We start from the raw sequence: 23,234 nt of genomic DNA, 5'->3' as shown, positions 1-23,234 counted from the left end.
CTGTAGTATCTCAGGATGCAAGGCAGATGAGGTAGTTGGACAATGATGGTATGTGGCTCCTTTTCAAGGAAGGAGTCAGCATTTGCCTGATCGAACTAACATTTGGGGAAAGGAGGAGGGAAGCCATTGGTGGGAGGACATTTTAGTTTCTGATGAGATTTGAGAAATTTCGCAGCACCCTAATTAAGGGGAGGCAGTTAAGAACCTTAGTGAGCATAAACAGTGGTAAGGACCTTGGGGAGCTATTAACCCTTTGATGGTCAGGCCCTGTCAAGGGATCCCAGAAAATCTGCCCTTGCTTATAACATTTGGGCTTAACTCTCCTCTTCTAGTAATTCTGTTAAAATATTTCCATGTAGGCTTAATTTAAAATTAGATTCTAAAGCCGTTAAGACTCTTACACTTCTTCTGGACTTCCTGCTATTTGGTTAACTCCATTTTTCCAGCCTTTAAAATATATTTTTTTTTAATTTCTCAAGTATGTTGATAATCGCCCCCTTCTCCTTCTCCCCTATACATTTTTTTCCTGGCTGCATTTTCGATTCTTTGTGAACTGTTTTCCTTCCTGAAGGAAGTTTTCTTTTGTGCTGGTCCCTTGGTAGGATATGCTGTTGGCCTTTGTTGATCTCAATCAAAGAGCCTTGTTGTCCCCGAAGGAGATCATTAGATGCTTTTCTTCACCAGACTGAAGTGGTTCTTCCACTTCCTCCTGGCTCCCTCTGTGACTTCTGAGAGGCCAGCCACCAGCCCCCGTCTTCCTCCTTTGTCACACACCTGCCTTATTCTTCTGGCTGCCTTTTCCAAAACTTCCTCATTTATTCAGTGTTCCTTTCACAACATGCCCCCCCCCCACTCCACCCATCTCCCTCCCCACCCCAAGTAAAGTAAAATTTAAGGGAAAAGGGGGAGGGGGAGAAAGAGGAAATCTTGCCATGGAAGCTGCAGTGTGACACAGTGAGTCATGCAGAAAACCCTTTAGCCATACATTTTATGTTCAGGTGTTTATTGCAAAGAATATTTAGTCTGAGCCAGGCGGTGGTGGCTCACACCTTTAATCCCAGCACTCGGGAGGCAGAGGCAGGCGGATCTCTGAGTTCAAGGCCAGCCTGGTCTATAAGAGCTAGTTCCAGGACAGGCTCTAGAAACTACAGGGAAACCCTGTCTCGAAAAACCAAAAAAAAAAAAAAAAAAAAAAAAAAAAGAATATTTAGTCTGGTTCGAGAGCCCTGTTCCTGCTGCTCTTCTATGCTAGGCCCTCACTGGGACCCTTCTTGCATAGCCTGCTTCTGGCCACTTTTAAACTTTCCCCTCTGTCTCTAGTGTTCTTAGGTTTCAATGCACACATCACTGGGTTTCTTCTTATTTATTCCAGCTGGGACTCATGCTTCCTCAGTCCGTGGGTTGGCTTTTCGTCAAATATGGAAATCTTTAAGCTATTAACACATCAAATATTTCATCTTTAAACTCTCTTTTGACAAATCCAATTAAACATTAACATCTTCTTGTTCTACTCTGTATTTCTTAATATAGTTCTGTGTTTTCTCTTTCTTTGTCTTCTGCTCTCTATTCTGGGCAATTTCTTCATATTTGTCTTTCAACTCACTAATTTTCTCATCAGCCGATTCCAGCTCTGATTCTAATAGGTTTTTCCGTTCTGGCTGTTCCTCTTAGCTCTTTTTACAAGTCTGTGTGGTCATTTTGACACTGTCACCCCTTGTTTGTATGTTCAGTTTCACTTTATCTCTTTGTAATTATCCATCTTAATTTTATATAACCCATATCGCAATACATACAATGTTTGTAGTTTTGATTGTGGAGATCACTAATTAGCTAACTGATTCTCATGATTTCCTGTGTTTTGTGTGATTTTGCATTTTAATTGTGAACATGTATGGTGGAATATGGTGATATGTTAGTGTTAGTCAAGAAGAACCCTTTCCTGCTTTTTAACGTACCATGCTTCCCCAAATCTATCTATACACAGCAGTTAGAAAGCTTAAGACTAAGGGGCAACTAAATAAAGACATGCTAGGCAGAAAAAATTAAAATATGTTTATTTCTAATAAGATAAAACAGGGTAGTAAGGAGCCTTGATTTTACATGTGGTTCAGAATTGGATTTTTATAAGAGAATGGCTGTTTAAATAGCAGACATAAGATTATTTTAGGGGTTAAATGTGAACAGATCATTAATTGTGAGGACTACTCAAGAAATTATTGATCTAAATTTCATTAAAGAAACAAGGAAAGACTCGACCTATAGTATGAGATAGAAAAAAGGAGAAACAGAAGTATCTATTTTCCTTTACTTCTGCTAAATCCAACCTAAGTTTTTATATACTTTTGTTTTTGTTTTTGTTTTGCTTTGTTTTTTTGAGACATGGTTTTTCTGTAGTTTTGGAGCCTGTCTTGGAACTCACTCTGTAGACCAGGCTGGCCTATCTCTGCTTCCCAAGTGCTGGGATTAAAGGCATGCGCCACCACCTCCCAGCTATAAACTTTTAATTCAAACAAATAAGTAGGCCGACTTCAGATTCTTCTGGCAGAGCTCTCTTGTCAGAGACCTCCTAATTCTTATCATACCATGTATTTGAAAGTTCCATTCTCTGCTCAATGGGTTTTAAGCATTTTCCGAGTGCCTTTCAGGTGGCCTGAGATGACTCACCCAACATGGCAGGAGAAGAGATGGCAAGGCCAGCCAAGGGATGTTAAGTTAGCCTGACACGCCATCTAGTGGCATGCATTCGCGGAACTCCCGACTTTCTTAACTTTCCAGGAGTCGACGTGCTGGACAGAGGCAGGAGTGCACGGCCTGCTTAAGAGGGGTGTTCTTTAAAGGCGGTGCTTGGAGCATCCTTAGATGAAGAGCTACAAGTCCCCAGTAGCTACCGGAAGAGGGAGAATTCGTCTCCTCCTGGGACAGACTCCTACATAGGATGTCTAATCACAGTGCTTAGTTCTCCTTGCATGGTACCCTGAAGAGTCTACCTTAAAACAATATGGAAAATTCTAAACTCAAAAACCACCCAGAGAAGCTTACCACCTCCACACGAATAGCTCCCAGTACACATAAAATGATCTGCCAAAAGCTAATTCACCTATGATTCTTAAAATTTTATTTAAAAAATCGAAAACTTTATACATGAGCACTGTACATATATCACTTCTTCCCCTTCCTCCCCCATATCTCCCTCCCAAATTCATGATCTCTAATTACTATTGTTATATACTCACATCCACACACATGCACACATGTACATAAACCTACTGAGTCTATTAGCATTGCTTATGTGCACATGTGTCTAGGTGCCACTATTGGGCTAGCACATCTTACAGGTGGATCTTCATTTATAGATTGCAGGGTTTGTGGATGGGTTGGTTTTTACCTCTCTCCTCTAGTAGCGTGAAGAGTATCTTCCAGTACCATGAATGCTAGTCTGTAGGGATCAAGGATCTGGGTAAGCACCAGCTTGACTTTTTCTCCGTGTTCAATGAGTTATATAGGTGTTATCTTCAGCAATAGGACCTTACCATACCTGTTTGTGAAGAGCAACCAATAGCCTTGGCAACAGCCTGGGTTGTTTGGGGGTTCCATGGGGCCCCTTCAGCCATCAACTTGATTAGATGTAACCCATTCCTAGTACTGGAAGCTTCATTTGGAGATGAGAGAGATCCAGCTGGGGGTCCATCTCCCCTATTTGGTGTTTCCATTTAGATTTATTTCATATATATATGTATTTTTAGAAACTTCTACTGTATTAGGTTTCCATGGCTCTTTGAATAGCCCCTAGTTTTAGGTGTTTCACCTTCTGCTCCCTCCCTACTCCCTTCTTTCCTTTCTTCCCCATTTAATTCTCTCATTCCAGTCTCATGTATGTGTGTGTGCATGTGCGTGTGCATGTGCGTGTGCACACATGTGCGCGCATGTGCATAAGTGAAGCATAATTAGTAAAACTCAGAGAGAGAAGTTGGAGTTCAACTTGAAGACCTGAAAAGCAAAGCAGCCAGTCACTGGCTCTTACCTTGACCTCAGTCCAAAAATGGCAGTCACACCCCCAGGAATCTCAGAATGAGAACGTGGTAGAAAACCGTTTCCTCCTGTCTTACAATCCTCTCTAGGGCTGGGATTAAAGGAGTGCACCACTGTGGTTAAAGGCATGCTCTGCCCGATTTCTATGGCAAACTAGTGTGGCTACTGGGATTAAAGGTGTGTGCTACTATTACTTGGTCTGTAAGGCTGACCAGTGGGGCTGTTTAACTCATAGATCTTCAGGCAAGTTTTATTAAAATACAACTGAAATGCCACTACACATGTATGTGCGTGTTTGTGCGTGTCTGTGTGTGTTGATTTGAATAAGAATGGCCCCCAAAGGTTCATATGTTCTTTTGCTTAGTCATTAAGGATGAAGTAGCACAACTTGGAAAGAATTAAGAGGTGTGGCCTTATTGAGCTGGCGTGATCTTGTTAGGGTAAATGTCCCACTTGGGTTTCAAGGACCCAAACCAGGCCTAATGTCTCTTGCTTCCTGCTACCTCTGGCTCCAGATGTAGAATTCTCACCTCCTTCTCCTGCATCACATCTGCCTGTGAGCTGCCATGCTTCCCGCTAGGCTGATAATGTACTAAACCTCTGAAACTGTAAGCAATCCTTAATTAAATGTTTGCCTTTATAAGTGTTGCTGTGGTCATGGTATCTCTTCACAGCAATAGAACTTTGACTAAGGCAATGCCATATTTGTCTTTTTGGGTACAGTTACCTCATTTGGGATGATTTTTTTCTAGCTCCATCCATTTACCTGAGAATTTCATAATTTTCTTCCTTCCTTCCTTCTTTCCTTCCTTCCACCTGTCCTTTCTTCCTTTAATTCAATGGTCAAGTAATATTCTTTTCTGTGTAAATATTCTGTGTAAATGTTCCACATTTAAAAAAAATACAGTCATCTATTGACAGGCATCTAGGCTGTTCCCAGTTTCTGGCTATTATGAAAAATGAAGCAATGAACATGGATGAGCGTGTCTCTGTAGTTGAATGCAGAATCTTTTGGGTATATGTCCAAGAGTAGTATAGCAGAATCCTGAGGTAGCTCTATTTCCAGCTTTCTGAGGAACTGCTGCACTGATTCCCATAGTGGCTGTATAAGGTTTCGCTCCCACCAGTAGCAGATGAGTGTACCCCTTACTCTGCATCCTTACCAGCATGAGATGTCATATTGGTCTTGGCTGTTCTACTGGTGTAAGGTAAAATCTCAAAGGAGTCTTGATTTGCACTTCCTTGATGACTAAGGATGGTGAACATTAAGTGTTCCTCAGCCATTTATGTTTCGTCTTTTTAGAACTCTGTTTAGATCTGCACCCCATTTTTTGTTTTGTTTTGTTTTTCGAGACAGGGTGTCTGCACCCCATTTTTAACTGGGTTGTTTTCTTGATTTTATCTTTTTTTAGGTCTTTACATATTTTAGGTATGGCCTCTCTATCCTCTGTGTAGCTGGTAGAAATCTTTTCCCATTCTGTAGGCTGCCACTTTGTCCAAATGATGGTGTCCTTTGCCTTGCAGAAGCTTCCCAGTTTCATGAGGTCCCATTTATTAATTGTTGATCTTAGTGGCTGTGCTATTGGTGTTCTGTTTAGAAAGTCTTTGCCTATTCTGACACTGCTCAGGTGACCAAGAACCTGAGACTAGAAAGGCCAGGGACCTAGGAGAAAACCAAAGACTACTTTTCTGCTTAAGAAACTGCAATAAAACAACACAGGCATTTTGTTATGCTCAGTGCCCTGTTTAGTCATCATCAGAGAAGTTTCCTCCTGCAGTAGATAGGAGCAAATGGAGAGACCCACGACTGGACAATATGCAGAGAATGAGAAACTTTGGAGTGTTATGTCCAGATTATGGGAACCCTCAAAAGACTGCCACAGAGACCAAATTCAAAATGCAAAAGCAAAGAGCCTTTATTCAAGTTCTAACTTGGACTCTCTGGGTATCCAATGCATTGACATGATCAGAAAGCCTCCAGATCAGTTGGGGTGGGTTTTTTTTTTTTTTTTATCATAGCAGAGGTTGGGGTGAGGGATTTCTAAGGTTCAGGATTCCTGATTGACTGAGATTTGTCTGGGGGTGTCTTGGTGAAAGGGGGTTGTGTGTGGTGGGCTAAGGAACATCAGGTGATCCTATCTACAATGATTGGAACATTAAGCATTTCCTTTGGGACTTTAGGGACTTTCCCCTTGGATGGTCCATTCCTGGGTGGTGCCTGGGTGATCTCAGTTTGTGGTCTTTCCTGGAACCAGGAACCTGAAACTCAGGCAGGCCTCTATTGAGCTTGTCATGGCTGGGCCCTACCGAAGATTCTGTTGTAAATGGGATGTCCCCGTCAAATCCCTCCCTCAGGGCCCAGGCAACTAAATACTGTAAGAGCCAGTGGTGATGGCAGACACCAAGGAAACAAGGCCCTTGCGACCACCAAGTCTGATGATACACAGGGCCTGCACAGGTCTAAGCCAGGTGGGGCTCTCAGTGCTGAGAGGGAAGTGGGCAGAAGAACCTGTCTCTAAGCCAGAAGCTAAGTCCAACTGTTAACTGCTCTCAAGGGAAGAATCCACTCTCAAGGGAAAAATTAATTTTCTCTGGTGCAGTCTCACTGGGAATACAACACAAACTGAAGGGCAGGCCCCATGCCCAGAAGTAGCTGATCAAAGAAAAAGAAAATCACTGGACTTTGGGAAGGTTTGTTGTTGTTGTTGTTGTTGTTTGTTTGTTTTGGGTTTTTTTTTTTCTTTTTTGTTTTTTTGGGGTTTTTTGTCTCATAATGTTTTGTCTGGGCATTTTATTTTTAAACTTTGCAGGTATGTATCTTATCTTTTTCTGACCACAGGAGTCTTTAGTGTGCTAAGCAATATGGCTAGAATTAAAGCTGCATCTTGGCAGCTGGCTCCACCCTATTCCTTAGCTTTTTGAGAGTCTACTTCATAGCAGAGAAACTGGTGGGAGCCACAATTATTGTTATAACTCTGTGGAGTTTCTAGGTTGATGCCATCAAGAAGCATACTGCTGGCTGATCATAAATACTATTTAAGTGTTCTGCGACAGAGTCTCTTAAAAGAGCTGTGAGGATTTCTGGCTAAGGCTGATTCAGGGAGCTTCTCTTAAAGGAGCCTCTGTTCCCAGCCAGCAAACAGAGCCTAGCATAGTAAAGATGGTTACCAAGAAGTTGTGCTTGACTCTGTTCTTATATGTCTAGAATCCTTTTTTAAAAATATTTCTTAGGCTTTGTGTGAAAATTCTGGCCAAATGTTTGGGCACCATTTGTAAATGAGACTGCACTTTCAATTTCTGGCCACCCAGACCTGAATAATCACACAGAAACTATAATTACAACACTGTTTGACCAATGGCTCAGGCGTATTTCTAGCTAGCTCTCACATCTTAAGTTAACCCATATCTATTAGTCTATGTATTGTCACATGGCCACGGCATTACCTCATTTTCTACATGTCTTGTTTCCTCCGTGAATGGCTGGCATCTCCTTGACTCCACCTACTCTCTTTATATACCTCTGCTTGGATTTCCAACCTGGCTTTACTCTGCTAAGCCATTGGCCAAAACGTATTTATTCATCAACCAATAAAAGCAACACATATACAGAAGGACATCCCACATCAGGAAGTGACTTATTAGAAAGATCCTGGAGTGACTTGAGGAACGGAATGTCTGTAGGAGCTGGGTATGCATCTCACTGTGGACATCATTATTGCCTATGTCTATTTGCCTCTGCAACCATGCTTTCTTCCAGGGAGCAGCCTTTCTATACAAGGCAGGAACATGGTCACTAGCAGTCTAAGAGTAATCTGTGGTCAATGTATTTAACCAGACAGGAGAAGAACTTTACTCAAAAGGACAATCCTAGACTGTGATCTAGCTATATTGAGTCACATTCTGATCAGAGGCAAACCCACCTACGATCAGGAATGTCACCCAAAAGCCCCAGTATCAAATGCTTATGGAACTACTGTGTGGCACTGGAACTTTGTGAGATAGTGTCCTCTAGGAGAGGTCTCTTGATCATTAGGGGTGTTTCCTTTAAGGGAATTGTGGGTGCTTAGCATTTCTTCGCTTCCTGGATCATGATGCTTTTGCACAGTCATGGGTTCCTATCATTGAAGAAAGATGGCCAATTGTCCATCTTTTTAGCTGGAACTTCCAAACGTATGAGCCTAATAAACCTTTACTCTTTATAAGTCCATAGTTATCAGTATTTTCATTATAGTGATGGTATATCTAATCTAACTAACACAGCGGAGTACAAACACTTGTCTGAAAGAGGTTAAGGATACCAATAGAAACGGGGAAGACAAAGCACATGCATAACAGTTGTCCACTGGGCATCTATCTTCTCCTGTGGTCATAAAAGCATGAGAAGCAGCCTGCCTGCTCCTTTCTGCTGCCAGACTCCTCAGACAGAAAAAAAACAGCCACACCCAAGGCTCCAGGGAAGCTGTTTTGCTGCAGCTCAGTGACAAATCCCACCAAAGCCTTCCACACATCCCCACACCTTCCTTGTTTCAGTCAGCTTATTCTGAATTTAGAAATCCAATCGCATCACCAGCTTAGTTCAAAGAGACTTCTAATCCCGTCTCTTGATTGGTCTGGTATCGTCATTTCTCCTCTCTTACTCCAGGCTTCTTCTCCTGTGTATTTGTTTTCTACTTCGTTTCCAGAGGCTCTAGGTGGCTTTGGGCAAATTCTGGGTGCTGGGCAAGGTGCCCTTCTGCCTTCCCAAGTCCTGCAGAGCAGAGGAATTCTTTGTTTCTCTGCTTCTGTGGACTGTTTGTGCCCCAGCCCTGGTCCTCTGTTCATATGTTGGAACATAATCTTGGATGTCATAGTTATTGTCTTTGGCTATGTAGACCTTGGAGAGGTGTTCTAGTCCCCTTCTGTTGTGATAAAGCTCTCAGACCAAAAGCAACTTAGGGAAAGGAACAGGTTCATTTTGCTTACACTTCCAGATCACAGTTCATCCCCGAGGGAAGTCAGAGAATGATCTCAGAAGAAGATATTGAAGATAGAAACTACAGAAACCACTGCTCACTGTTAAGATCATGCTAGCTTTTTTATACAGCCCAAGACCACCAAGTCATGGTGCTGCTCACAGTGGGCTGCGCCCTCCTACACCAACTAGTAATCAAGACAATTTCCCACAGGCATGCTCACAAGCCGCTCTAATCCTTTGTCTGAGGACTCTAGGCTCTGTCAAGTTGACCATTAAAGCTAGCCAGGACAGGAGGTAACTAAATCATGGTGTTGGACACAGGAGAAAGCTTATGTCTCTCGGTCACAGGAGGACACAGCAACAGAACATCTACTTACAATGCAGGAAAAAAAGATTCTTCACCAGAGATGAATGTACTGACACCTTTGCCCTGGATTTTCTAGGTTATAAAACTGTGCAAAAATAAATTTACTAAGTTTAGGAGATAGAATCTGTAACATTTTTGATACAGCAACCTCAAATACAGTTACCCACCCATGTAATCTGTTCAGCACACACAGGAAAGACATCCTGAGTTCACAAGAGTGTGAGGTTAAAATGAGTGATCCTGTACCCCATATTCCCATCTCTGACTCCATATCCTTTTATCTTTTTCTTCTCAGAGATGAATTACTCCTTTGTGCTTCCTTTTCTCATGTGGAGAATATACTTGGGCAGAATTCTTCCTATGTGTCTCAGCTTTAGACCAAAGCTTCATTCTCTAACATGGCTATAAGAGACTCTTTAGTGGGAAGGGATTTGTCCATTGGTGAGTTCACTCCTATTGAACTGGTAAAATTATAACTGAACTCACGTATATGATTTAACTTGTAAGTTATAGCTGAACTCATGTATGTGACTTGCAAATTATAATCGAATCCACATATGATTTAATTTGTAAATTATACATGTATAAACATTTTCACTTATATGATTTCTAAAATAGGTGTGACTTCTAAATTTAAAAAAAAAAGACTCATTTGTTTCCTCCATGTAAACAAAACCTCAAACTAATCTAACCAAAGCTTCCCATAACATTACATTTTCCTTCCATTCTAGCATTTGATACAGAAATTCAAACACACTGGGCAATTTTTAACAAATCTATAGCAATAAATTCTTGTGGGAAAAGGGCATTTATTAAGAGAAGTGAATTCTGTGCTCAAGGCAATCTCCACGGTGGAGCCTGAAGAGCAGACATTTTCCCATGGTGACTCTTCAGATTCAAATAAACTAAGAGATGAAGTGGGTTTTCATAATGAGTCAAACTCAAAGCACTCAGAGCAGGCCCGGGAGTCTTTGGCTGATGCCTCTTCTCCAGATATTTGAAGGCTCTGTGTACAACTTCAGAGGGAAATGGTTTTGAGAACTGACAAACAGCTCTTCCTTGTGGTAAACGCGTCTCTCACTCCGAGGCACTTAATCAATACATTTCCCCCAGCTTCTCAAGAAAGTTCAAAATGAAATTGAATGCTTTATATTTTTGCATTTAAGGAAAATAGCATGCGGATAAAGTTGTCGAGTGCCCCTCTTGTTTTAAAAAGGAAGACTTGACCAGCACTGTGAGAGCTGGAGGATGGCAGGTCCGTAGAGCTAGATTACAGCAGAAGGAGGCCAGCAATGGACAACACTTACACGGTAGACTCAGGCCCTGGACACGTACGTGGTGATGGCCCTAAGTTGATGACTGGGCCTACTGGATGCTGGTGAGAAACTAGAGTACCACACACATTCTCAAGGAGGGCATGTCACACACATTCCCACACAGCCATGTCATACCTTAATTTCCCTAAGTGATGACATTCAAAATGTGAAAAAGTGCTGAGAGGTGGTGGCACACACCTCTAATCCCAGCTCTTGGGAGGCAGAGGAAGGTGGATCTCTGTGAGTTTGAGGCCAGCCTGGTTTACAGAGCAAGTTCCAGGACAGTGAGGGCTACACACACACACACACACACACACACACACACACACACACACACACACACGATGTGAAAATATTTCCTATACATGAAAATGAAAACTAAAATAGCCAGTAGTTCAGTTGACAGTAAATTTTCTGGCAAAGACAAATGTCTGACTCGCCATTGTCTGTCTGCAACCTTCTGAACTCTCCAGCCCGTCTGAAGCGCTCCAGTGATCCAGTGACTCAGGACACACACTAGGCTCTCAGTGATCTGGGTTTTCTGCGTTCACAGCTTAGTGCCACTTTCTACATTCATTTTTCTTCTCTTCCAGTTCCTTGCTATGCCGTACCATGAGGGCTACTTACAGCACTTGAAAGCACTGCAGTGTCTTGTGCCCCTTGACTCCAGAATGCCTTCTGTGCCATCTTCGGTCTTTTCCTGAACTGTTCAGTTTGGGTGTTGTAGAGGTTTGAAAGAAAATGATCCCAAAAGGGAGTGGCACTATTAGGAGATGTGGCCTTGTTGAAGGAAGTGTGTCACTGTGGAGGTGAGCTTTGAGGTCTCTTTTGCTCAAGTTTCCCTCAGTGTTGATGGAGGAGAGTTATCTGTCTATGTTACTTTCATTGGTTAATTAATAAAGAAAACTGCCTTGGCCCTTTAAGAGACAGAAAATTAGGTAGGTGGAGTAGACAGAACAGAATTCTGGGAAAGAGAGGGGAGACGCTTCAGGCAGTCTCCATGATTCTCCTCTCTGAGATGGACGCAGGTTAAGATCTCTCCTGGTAAGCCACACCTCGTGGTGCTACACGGATTACTAAATATGGGTTAAAGGAAGATGTGAGAATTAACCAATAAGAGGCTACAGATAACGGGCCAGGCAGTGTTTAAAAGAATACAGTTTCCATGTAATTATTTTGAGTAAAGCTAGCCGGGTGGCGGGACACAGCCCGCCATTCCTTCTACACAGTGTGACAGCCAGTTGACTTCTTGTTGCCTCCGAGTCAAGATGTAGGACTCTCGGCTCCAGCACTCACTATATCTGCCTGCACCACGCTCCCCACCATGCTCCCGACCATGGTGAAAATGGACGGAACCTCTGAAATTGCAAGCAAGTACCTCAGTTAAATGTTTTCCTTTATAAGAGTTGCTGTGGTCATGGTGTCTCCCCACAGCAATAGAAACCCAACTAAGACAAGTGTCCTATCCACCACAGTCAGTGAAAAGTCCCAGTGCCATGTTCCCACATCAGTGTATGTTCTGTCACTGAGCTCAACACACGAATTCACAACCTTTTCTGTTTATGTACTCACTAGTCTAAAAGTAATCTTATTTTTGTTTTAGCTTCATTCCTGTTGTTGTGATGAAGATAAAATACCCCAAGAACAAGCCTTTTTGGAGATGAAAATGTTCGTTTTAGCTCACAACTCCAGGCAAGGGTCCATCACAGCAGGGGAGCCATGGCATCAAGAACCTAAACCAGCTAGTCACGGGCCGTCTCCGCCAGGAGCGGAGAGAAATGAATGCACGCACACTTTTCTGACAGCCCCATGGTTCACTCTCATATACTTAGTTTATGGCCTGGCCCAGGAAATGGCGCCATCAACATTCATGGTGCATTTTTCCACATCAATGAACCCAATTAAGAAGATTCCTTGAAACATGCTCACAGGCCAACTTGAGCTAGACAATCCCTTACTGAGACCCCGTTCCCAGATGGCTCTAGACTGTGGCACGCTGACAATTAAAATTAATCATCTCATATGGTGATGGTATGGAGCATGCAACAAATCTCACACATTAGCTTAATTCAACCCAGATGAAGTCATTTCATAATATCCTGGAAGCCTAACCTTTGAAGGGCTGGAAGAATCACTCTCAAAGAGGTTGATTGCCCATATGAGCTAGGTCATCTCAACTGCTACAAACGACAGCAGAGGCTTTGAGGCTTTCTGCCTAGCTACATGCTAGGTAGTTTGCAAAACTTTTCACAGGGACTTCAAAGGAACTTGACAAGAGACAATGTGCTTTCTCAGTGACCTAAGAGGACAGGATGTGGGTGTGGTGATTTGAATAGGTACGGCCCCCATAGACTCAGGATTCTGAATGCTTGACCATAGGCAGTGGCTCTATTGGGAGATGTAACATTGTTGGAGTGGGTGTGGCCTTGTTGGAGGAAGTGTGTCACTGTGGGGGCAGGCTTTGAGGTCTCATATATGCTCAAGTCATTCCCAGTGAGTTCACTTCCCATTACCTACAGACCAAGATGTAGAACTCTCAGCTACCTTTCTGCCTGCATGCTGCCGTGCTTCCTGCTGTGATGATAAGAGTCAACCTCTGAAATTGTAAGCCAGCCCCAATTAAATGTTTCCTTTATAAGAGTTGCCATGTGTTGGGAGCAGTGAGACCCCAGATCCTGAATTTCTTGTAATCCCCTGATCTGAGTGCCTACAGCTGCTCTGAGCACGAGACCTTCAGGAGTTCCTGATGGCAGGAGAGTGGTTTCTGGTGGGTTTGGCTGGGGCGTGGCTATCTCTATATAATCTGCCCCTGAACACAATAAAGGGGGCATTCTTGGGGAACTCAAGGATGACCCGTGTCATTGTCTCTCTGTCTGTGTGTGTTTGTGTATTTTAACCTCCTGCCCCTTGCCCGAAGCTCGGTAACAGGGTTCAAGCGCATCGAACGCAGACACGGGGTGAGGTGCATGGCAATTGGAGGTCTCCACCGAGATTTCGGCAATTGGAGGTCCCAGCTGAGATCGGGAACTAGGGAACGCTGAGAGGTCGCCCTTAGAAGGTGAGGGTGGATTGGGGTATATGTGTTAATCCTGATGTCCTTCGCTCAGTTTGGCAGCAAGTGGAAGTCAACCGAGAAAGAGGGGTAAACGAACAGGGTTGTCCCCGGCTGGAGGGGACTTATGTATTGGGAAAAGATAGAAAGTATATAGCTTAAAAAGAAATGTGTACAGATGTAATGTCCCCGCTCAGCAGGAAGTAGCCAGACAGATTGACAAGGCCCAAATTCCCTAAGTGAGGCCCCTTCAGTGTTTGCAGAGCAGCAAGCCTGCTTCCCTGAGTTCCGCTCCACTCCATGCACCAGTTTGGACCCAGAACAAATGCAGCTGGGGCTAGAAGGCAGCTGGAGCAGAGCTTTGCTAGGTGGCTGTGGTGGAAGACACATTGCCTCAGCCCAGTTGGTGCCTTGCCTGGCGGATGCCACAGCAGTGCCAGAAGTATCAGCAAACGCAACAAGTGCTGGAGCTGAGACAAGCTGGAGCACAGACCCCACTGGGCTGCCCGAGAACGCAGCAGCGGGGCAAGGAAAAGGCAGTGGCAGTTCCAGGCTCTGCATGCTGAAGAGTCTGCGGCAGAGCGAATTTAAATCAAGAGACTGCCCTATTGTAGGAGCAGGTGGACTTATGGCTAGTACAACAAATGTCTTGTTCATTATTCCATTTGTATGATGTCTGTTAATATTGCTAATGCCTCTTATGTGGTGAAACAACTCAATGGTTACTTGAATAGCCCTTGAAATGTTACAATTAGCACACCAGATTGTACCGTTTAGCCAAAGGGATGGTTGAATACCATAGCCCAAATGGGAGGTTGGATCCAGTGGTGACTGGGGACCCTACTGCTGGCAATCTTAATGCCTGTTGCCATGGGCATTCATCTTTAAATCCTGTGTAAGACCAGACAACCCATGAGAATGCAGCATATGGTCACTTAGCAGAGGCAGGATCAGCTGGGCTGCTAGGGAAGCCAAAGAGGTGCATGAGCAAGAAGGTGTCTTCCATGCACTCAGCTAACAATGAATGTGCCACGGGGGTATGGCAGCTGGGGTATGTTATTTAGGGGACTACTGAAGGAACAGTGGTTTCTGACTGCTCCTGGGGTCATGGCAAAGCCACTCCTAAAAGTCCCGAGTCTGATATGGTCACACTATAAAAAATTAAAGGGGGGGGGGAGATGTTGGGAGCAGTGAGACCCCAGATCCTGAATTTCTTGTAATCCCCTGATCTGAGTGCCTACAGCTGCTCTAAGTAGGAGACCTTCAGGAGTTCCTGATGGCAGGAGAGTGGTTTCTGGTGGGTTTGGCTGGGGTGTGACTATCTCTATATAATCTGCCCCTGAACACAATAAAGGGGACATTCTTGGGGAATTCAAGGATGACCTGTGTCATTGTCTCTCTGACTGTGTGTGTGTGTGTATTTTAACCTCCTGCCCCTTGCCAGCAGCTCGGTAACTGGGTAAAAGCGCACAGAGCGCAGACACGGGGGCGCGGTGCCCGGCAGCCATGGTCATGGTGTCTCTTCACAGCAGTAGAAACCCTAACCAAGACAGTGGATCTTAGTTTTACTCACCAATCTCTTGTAAACAAGAGGCTCTGTAATAGCAGGGCAATGCCTGAGGAAGTATATCAGCACCAACCTTGGCTTCTCACCCCGACTGAGAATTTATAGCGCTCTCGCTCGCGCGCTCTCTCTCTCTCTCTCTCTCTCTCTCTCTCTCTCTCTCTCTGTGTGTGTGTGTGTGTGTTTGTGTGTGTTTTCACCAGCTTCCAGTAACCACTATTCCTAAATCTCCCGTCTCCAGAGAACCACAAAAGAGTAGAAGCTATCCACTCAAGACATCAGGGTTGGACAACTCAGGAGAGTCTGGAAAATACCACGACAGAGGGGAGGCACTGAGACACTACAAAAACAAAACAAAACAAAACAGATAAACAAAACACCTCCATCTCTGGCAGACACTGAGTCTACTCTTCTCTCCTCTGTTATCTCTGAGATTTAATTATTTTCATATAAAAGGCAACAAATTGAGGTGGTAAGATGGAAAAGATAAGAAACAGCCAGCCCAGCTCCTCCTAGTCATGTGTAAATGAAGTAACAGGGGAGGGAGAGCTCAGACCCTGTCTGGTCTGACTTGACTCAGAAGCAGCAGAATGTGGGAAAGAAGAGGGTAGGGCTTGGATCAGGAGATTTTGGAGGTGAAAACACAGGGACCTGTGAGGCATAAACATCATTTATGCATGTGGGTTTTGAGAGATACATGAAGAGGATTTTAAGGGTTTGTTTGTGGTGAATTCCACACTCTCAGGCATTTTTGAGAGACCGTGTCAGGATGAAATACTTGGGTTAAACTGATTCTAACAGTGTTTAAAAAATACCTCTTCTTAGGAAGGCATCTATCCTTCCTTTCACAGCTTCTTTGAAGAGATGTCTGCGCTCAGCATCAAAACCAAGGGAGGGAGCAACAAGGCTCATTGTGTACAGCGATGGGCATTGCACGCTTTGTAAACAGGCTTCGGTGGATGCTCTCTGTATCCCCTCCCCCCCAGTTTTCCCTGGTTCTGTCTGGATTCTTCCTTCTATTCCACTAGAGTTTTAAGATTGTTCCACAGAATGCTCATGTACATTGTCACCTAATCCTCATGACCGATCTATAAGGAAAGCAGGGTGCATGGTCATCTCTTTCACAGATGAGAACATCAAGACCACAAACAGGAGCGTGACATTGTCCTTAAGCTTAGTTTATTGTTTCAGTTGCTGAGTAGGCCTGGAGTTAGCATCTACATCCCCCCAAACCTTGTTCCTTAAACGCCTTGCACTTCTTTCGTGCTGCGTACACAGGTGCAGAGGTTATAAAAGTTCATATGGGAGGTTGTTGCTGTAAATAAGAAGCATCAATTAAAGAAGCATAGCACCTCACACACCTTTTGACTTGACAGAAAGCTGCCACCTAGTGAAAGACATGGGAAGGCCCTGTTAGTCCACAGGCAGTGGACCGAGCTAGAACCAAAGCCAAAGAGAGATCTAGAGATTGGGACCATGAGCCAAATGAAACCAGGGGCGTAAAGGCAAAGTCTGATATTTTGATCTATAAGAAAATTGTACAAGGACAAGATGGGGATATATTGGTTCAAATCCTTTTGTTTAACTTGTCTTATCAAGTATTTGTTGAACAGTCACTATGTCTGTGCAATGTTCTTGGCACTCAGGGTACAGCAGTGAGTAAGAATTAGACAAATAAAGCCTCCCCGCACAGACTTCAGTCCACAGTGAGGAGCTAGCTTATAAATGAATGGTTTCATAAAAACCCAGTGCCAATAAAAAAAATCAAGTGAGGTTACAATGAAGACTTTGGCTCCCAAGGAATAGGATGACATTAGCAGGGGGTCAGAGAAGACCTCTCTGAGGAGGGGACATTTTCAAGCTGTTACCTGAAGGAAAGAAAAATGAAGATTATTAAGGACCACTGGGCAGCCTTTCAGGGTAAGAGCAAGCAAGAGACTCACAGTAGGCATGGCTTCCGAGTGTGTAAGGAGCAGAAAGTGTGTAAGGCATCCACCATGCCTCAGGATCAGTGAAAAGAAGACAGACAGAGGAGGTGTAAGAGGAATTCCAGGGTCTGAGTAATTGGGCTGAGATGGCACAATAAAGGTGACAGATTACAGGCCATTCTCCCCAAATCAATTCTCTTTTCCTTCCTTGGTAAAAGAATCGGCATTTAGATACTGAATTTCCCAGTGCTCCTTGTGGTGGGGGGAAGCACATGACAAAAGCTATTACTAGCGGATTGTGAGAGGAAAGAGGTGTGTGATAGCCCCTCACTTGATTGAAGGGCAATTGTTGACAGAGGTTTCTGTCCCGCCTGGTACTGCAGCTGTTCAGTCTCAAAACAAATGCACAGAGGTCTACATTAATCATAAACTAGTTGGCCTATTAGCTCAGGCTTCGTATTAACTATGATTACATCTTATATTAGCCCATAATGCATGTCTGTGTTAGCCACTGGCTTGGTACCTTTATCAGCGAGGCATTCTCATCTTGCGTCTTCTGCATCTGGGTGACAACTGCAGACTGAATCTTTCTTCTTCCCAGAATTCTCCTGTTCTTGTTGCCTTGCCTATACTTCCTGCCTGGCTACTGGCCAATTAACATTTTACTAAAATACAAGTGACAGTGTGCAGACCATAGTCCCATAGCACTCCTTCCCCCCTTTTTTCAAAACAAGAATTCCGAACTGAATCTCCTTTGTTTAACTTTTCTTCTGATCATTATCTATAACAACTTGTAACCAATATTCTAAACAAAGGCAAATATCCATAATTCATTTTTTGGAAATGTGGGCATAGTTTTCCAGGCTACTTCCTGCTGATTGGGGTGTTGATAATCTTATGGGGACCTAAAGAAAATTTTGAATTATTGTCAAGTCCTGAATGGAACATTCTGTGAGGCTTGATTATCTCAGTCAGCAGTCTTGATACTGTTCTGGATGCAGAACTCAGAGAAAACTGCAACAGAGATCCTCTGAAGTGTTGGGTAATCTGAATCATCTGCTCCTATTGGAGATTCTTCAGGGGGTCTTCCTTGATTAAACCTGATTTTTCTTAGCCCACAATGAATGGACAATGGTCTGTACCCTGTCACTTATATTTTAATAAAATGCTGATTGGCTGGTAGCCAGGCAGGAAGTATAGGCAGGACAATAAGAGCAGGGGAATTCTGGGAAGAGGAAAGATTCAGTCAGCAGTTGCCATCCAGACACAGAGGAAGGAAGATGTCACTGCCTCACCAAAAAAGGTACCAAGCCACATGGCTAACACATACAAGAATTATGGGCTAATATAAGATATGAGTTAATAAGAAGCCTGAGTTTATAATTAATGCAGGCCTTTGTATGTTTATTTGGGACTAAACGGATGTGGGACCTGGTAGGACAGAAACCTCAGTCAACAGGCAATTACTTATGGCTAACTTCCTTCTTCCTGCCTTGAGTCACAACTATTTAAATAAAGACAATGTACCAACTGGAGGACAAGATGGGAGGGACTTTGGTCCCAGATGACTCTACAGAACTATCCTACCAGGTGTGGTGGTTAATTTTAAATGTCAGCATGCACAACTTAGAGACACCTGAGAGGAGAGCCTCGCTTGAGGACTGTCTAGATTAGATGGCAAACCTGACCTGTTGTGGGCAGGACGATTTCATGGACTGGGTCCTGAACTGCCTAAGAGTAGAGAAAACTGGGCTGGAGAGATGGCTCAGTGGTGAAGAGCATACATTGCTCTTGCAGAGGTCTTGGCTTTAATTCTTAGCACCCGCAGGGATGCTCACCACTGTCTATCATGCCAGTTCAAGAGGATATGATACCCTCTTCTGGCATCTGTGGGCACTGCATGCACATGTCACGTAGACCTACACGCAGGGAAGCAACCATACACATAAAATAAAAGTAAACATGCAAACAGCTAGTGAAAGCTAGTAGCAAGTGAGCAAGTGAGCAAGTGAGAAAGGATGCCTGCGCTTGGCTGTGGGTGTGATGTGACTAGCTGCTTGAATTCCTGCCTTGACTTCTCCAAAACGATGAACCATAACTTGGAATTATAAGCTAAGTAAACCCTTTTTTCCCCCTAAGCTGCTTGTTGTCAGGGTATTTCATCATAGCGACAGAAATGAAAATAGAACACCAGGCGGACTGTTAGGGGAGAGAAAAATAAATTATCTTATTTAAACTCCAGTATCTTGAAGCCTTTATTACAACAATGTGGCTCTTTCTATAATTAAATCGATGAGACATTTGTCCTTTTTGAAGCTAGAAGCCGCAGAAACATTCAGAGGACTGCTGTGGCCTGTGCTTTAAAAAGATTTTCCTGACTCCTGAGTGGAGAGCAGATTGTAGGAAGCCAGCCGCGGAAGGAGGGCAGGTCTGCTGTATGACATCAGGGGATGAGGTAGCAGCAGCAGAAGAGGAGCTGTCGAAATAGAACATGCGCATTTTGGCACTGGAACAAGGAGGCTTGCTGACTTATTAAATTTTGGAGGGGAAAGGAAAGAAAAAAATTATGACTCTGGAGCCTCTGCCTCGAATGATTGCTGAGATGGTGGTGGAATTTCCTGAGGTGTGGAAAACTAAGTGTGGGAGAAGAGGGAATGCGATGTTGCAAAAATCTCCTGTACCTGGGCATAAGCTGCACAAACAACAAGGAAGCTGCATAGCTGGGTTAGCCATATCTGTGAGCTCCAGGATCAGTGAAGACCCTGCCTCTCACCCAAGTAAAGTGGAGCACGATAAATAAAGATTCCTGCTGCCAGCCATGGGCCTCCACACTCATGTGCACACACATGTTCATGTACTACCACACATGTGCAGACTTGTAAACACATACTTGCACCTTCACACTATCACAGGTACACAACAAAATCAGGTTGGTGCACACACACTTACACATTCAGTCTCACACTCACACACATTCACAAACACTCAAAACCACATTGACACCTTTATACAGACATACTGGCACAATTGAACACATACAATAAACTCTAACACAACATTCATCTCCCCATATATATTCTCACACTCACTCCTGCACTTGCACACACACTCAAACACATCCCACATCACACTCACATGCTTTCAGTTTCTCACACACTTGTACACATTCACACACTCATGCTCCCAGGTTCACATGAAAACATCGGTATATGTGCTCACATCTGCACTGTTAAACACACACATTCACAGACACACACACACACATACAAAACAAATACACACTCACGTATCCATGTTCAGACTTTCACATGCCCACATTCTTATAAACACTTGTCTACATTCACACTCTTAGAGATACATAACTTGCACACTTATGCATGTCCAGACACACTTTCACTCAGCTCTGACTCACACATAAACACACTCACACCTTCACATTCAAACACATCCACAGTTAAACAAAACCCACACATTTCCACAGATAAAACTACTCTCCCTGTCTTACAGTATCCCTGACCCTGATACTCACACACATTTTCACGTATGCTCAACACTGACCCACATTCGTATTCAATCACATAATGACATTTCCACAAGTCATACACCCACTCTCACATACAAAACAACACGTTCGAATACACACTCTCACATCAAAAACACACACTTCCACAAACCCACACATTCACAACCTCACACCCTCTGAACTTGCACTCAGTCTCCAACAATTATACACACTCACACATTCAGATATGTTCACACACCCCAAATCGCTCACACTCACTTGTATACACACCAACACAAGCTCACACATGCACACTGCCACATATACACGCTCACAAAGTCAAACACACGTGTACACACTCATACAGTCACTAACTCTGACACTCTCTCACGCTCAAATACACTTCCATGCACACTCAAAAACTCTCAGGCACTTAGACATGGATCCTCACACATACTCAAATGCAGACATAATCATTATTGCACATGCTTTTACCCTCATGTGCTCACATATTTCCATAGGAAATCTTCCATGCAGAGTCAACCACATATACATTTACACATACACATTATCTCACTCATACCCATGATTACACAAACACTCTCACCTCACATACCCACACGCAGACACTCTCACCCACGAATACACACACATTCACACACAATTGCATAGACATACTTCTGTACCCTCGTACACTTAAAAACATTCAAATACTCACACACAAACTCACACACATTTACACACTCACATAGACTCATCCTCAGACACACATTTACACTCATATAGTTGGACATGTTCATGAACACATATCCTCAGCTACTTGCACATATACATGCCCACACACACTCACGGACTCTGACCATACACACACCATCTCATGCTTACACATTCACACATACACATTCTTCTTCTTCTTTTTTTTCGAGACAGGGTTTCTCTGCAGCTTTTTTAGAGCCTGTCCTGGAACTAGCTCTTGTAGACCAGGCTGGTCTCGAACTCACAGAGATCCGCCTGCCTCTGTCTCCCGAGTGCTGGGATTAAAGGCATGCGCCACCACCGCCCGGCACACGTACACATTCTTACACCTTCACATTCACATCCTTACACTCATGTTCTCACACTCACACATAAACACTTCTGCTCATGCACTCAACCATAGGTTTCTGTTTTCTTTTGATTTGTGGCGTGCTGGGGATGATTCCAAGGCGAGACAATGGTTTTTGAGGGAGGTTCGCCCTACCATAGCCCAGGCTGGTCCCCATGCAGTCTTCCCATTCATCCTCCCGGTGCTGGAGTTATACATGCTCCAGTCAGTCTGAGAGAGGGATATATGCATAGATGTGGTAGACATGAAGGAACACAGATTTTGTGTTTTCCAAAGAAAAACTAACCCTTCCCCCAATGTCACTGGCACCAAGAAAGAGACGCTTCGTGTCAAAGTGACCCAGATTACAAGAGTGCAATACGGGTGAGCCAGCGTGAGCTGGAGACTGTTTGGTGACATGGGTGTGTTGTCTGTGACTGATGAGTCTGGGTGGCTCTGCAGGGAACCAGGGCAGAAGAGAGCAAAATCCTCTCGCTGGCCCTGGTCTTTGTGCTATAGAAATGCAGGCCTTTGGTGTGCTGAAGACTGATCACAAAGGTTCCTAAAACTGTTTCCCTTTTGTAAGTCAGCTCTGTGACATTTGGAGAAATCAGACCTTGGATAGGAAAACCAAATTGGGACAGTGCCATTGAGGGTAAAGGCAGCATTGGTTCAGGCAGGATGAGGGAGATAAGAATAGCCAGCAATGGCGCTGTGCCGTCAAAAGCCTCCCTGCTCTGCTGTGGGATGGTCCCCTGGTCGGGCATCTTTCTTGCTTCTCATCGTGTGAATACGAAAACTATTCAAAACTGTTTTCAGTTGGAGTCGCAGAGATGAAGGTCTCCGACATCCTTCACGATGGTCTCAGAGCATCCGACGACTCAGGTGGGCGTTGGTCACGGCTATGGCTTCAGCTTAGGAGGAAGGGAGCAGCTTGTTCCACCGTGGGTGTTTCAGAAAGGAAAGCTCAGGCCAGAACGTTTACGGTCCAGTTAGCTTTCATCAGATATGCAGAATCTGAGCCTCCTCTACTTCCGAGACAGTCAATGACTAAACACTCAGAAAAGGGGACCAGCGCTTCCTCTGCTTGCAGGGTGCCTTGTCTGTGCTCCCTCAACTGCCTTGTCTTCCCTCAAGAGAGTTCAGAGTGCTGAACTTACAAAGCCAAAAGCAAGAGTGCAGCCTGGTCTTTCTCACTGAAGAGCACTGCAGTAGTCCCGTGCCTGCATCGCAAAATAAAATTAAAATAAACATCAGGTTTAATTGCTATAAAGATAGAACAAAGAAAGCAGAGAATAGAAAGTTGGCAATTTTAAGAAATAACCTTTAAAAATAACGGAAATTATGGGGCTGGAGAGATGGCTCTGTAGCTAAGAGTAAGTACTGCTGTAGAGTTTCCCAGTTTGATTCCCTACACCCAAGTTGGGTGACTCAAACC

The sequence above is a fragment of the Arvicola amphibius genome, chromosome 12, assembly GCF_903992535.2.
Source record: "Arvicola amphibius chromosome 12, mArvAmp1.2, whole genome shotgun sequence".
Lineage (NCBI taxonomy): Eukaryota > Metazoa > Chordata > Mammalia > Rodentia > Cricetidae > Arvicola > Arvicola amphibius.
Note: the sequence above shows the minus strand (reverse complement) of the source record.